Source organism: Neopsephotus bourkii, unplaced genomic scaffold, assembly GCF_033783945.1.
Source record: "Neopsephotus bourkii isolate Nb327-2 ecotype Australia unplaced genomic scaffold, CSIRO-AGI_Nbou_v1 NB_505, whole genome shotgun sequence".
In the NCBI taxonomy this organism is placed as follows: domain Eukaryota; kingdom Metazoa; phylum Chordata; class Aves; order Psittaciformes; family Psittacidae; genus Neopsephotus; species Neopsephotus bourkii.
Window position 1 is genome coordinate 1,168 of NW_026901006.1, and position 1,427 is coordinate 2,594.

A 1,427-nucleotide genomic window follows, 5' to 3' on the forward strand; every position below is an offset into this window, starting at 1 on the left:
TGTTATCCCCGGGTATCCCTGGTTGTCCCAAGTTACACCCCGTTACCCCAATTACTCCTTAGTTGTACTTATTTAGTGTTATCGCTGGTTATCCCTGGTCGCCCCAGATTATACCTTGTTACCCCCAATCATCCCCCAATTGCCACTTGTTTAGCGTGCCTTATATTTCTTATTGTGAAGTTATGATATATATTTTTTAGAAGCATATGGAGGGGGGAAATGTTGGCAGTTAGGGCTTGTCGGTTGGAAGATGTCGTGCTGTACGGAAAGATAGGACCCCTCTCCAGATAGACAATAACGTTTAGCCTATGATTTAAACGTAAGCAGACGGAAGTGACATTCCCAACCTAAGTAATATAAGGCCGTGTTGTTCACCAACACACACCATTTGCCATCCACCACATTGGTGTCTGTGAGCTGATGGCCCGAGCGGCCTGGGATTGGTCGAAACAGGTCGCCATGCCTACGAAGGCAACACACAGCCATCACCAAACTGTCCTGCTCCTACAACACACACAAAAACACCGACCCCAGAGCCAGCTCACCAGAGCTGGGCTCAGCAAAACCAACCCCCAAAAGGTAAGATGTGAAGTTTGACCCTACCAGCAAGTGTCAGTGGCGCTGTGGGCAGGTCTGGGGAAGCAGGATACACCACGAGGAGCTGCGTCTCCTTTGTCTCTTTGTGTTGGTGCTTTTGAACAAAAGTATTTCTTCCTGACTGAAGCCTTCCCAGCACCTTGGGGAGGGCACGGAGCATGAAGCTTCAGGAAAGAAACAGTCACAATGCAATCAGGTACATGCTACTCATCCTTCTAGGATGCACAGTCATTCAGTGCAGGCTGTTCCTCCCCTAAGAGGCATGTTACACAACTGTGGAGATACCAGCTCAGTTATTGGCTCATTCTTACAAGCGGGGCAGGGAAGAGAGGTTTAAATCACTTTCCCAATAGTTTTCTGCTGTGTCACTTGGTGTCAAGTGCTTCCACTCACACAGGTTGACCCCAGTTTTGGAAGGGATGCCATGACAGCTACTGAACAACTTCCATTATCTTTTTAGACCGGAAGGTTGGAACCATACCTGTGAAGATGCAGATGACTTCTATCTGAAGAGGTTGTGTAAGGATCAGTAATCCTCTACTTTCAGCAACTGAACTGACAAGTCATAAGAAGCAGGACAAACGGAGTGGGAATTGAACCCCAAGAGTTGAGTTCTGCTCGAAGTAAATGGACTCCTGTTGAACACACAGAATCGGTGTCAGGTGAGGGAGCTCTATCAGTACCAATACATACTTTCTCCAGGTCCTCCACCTTAATGGCAAGCACCTGGATGTCATCTCCTTGCAGGACACATGGAACAGGCTCTGGCTCTTCTGCAGTTGTTGAGGGGGGTGATTCCTGTGTCTCTTCATTCTTGTCTGAAAAATAGA

The 1,427-nt window shown here is 47.7% G+C and overlaps 1 long non-coding RNA gene across 1 annotated transcript; it reads right to left on the bottom strand.

The window, feature by feature from the left end:
• Positions 1–477: 477 nt before the first annotated feature.
• Positions 478–1,421, bottom strand: LOC133210754 (uncharacterized). The gene is made up of 3 exons (XR_009724997.1): positions 1,291–1,421; positions 604–761; positions 478–504 (listed from the first exon to the last, which is right to left on the bottom strand). It is a non-coding gene; the product is annotated as an uncharacterized LOC133210754 (long non-coding RNA).
• Positions 1,422–1,427: the final 6 nt, after the last annotated feature.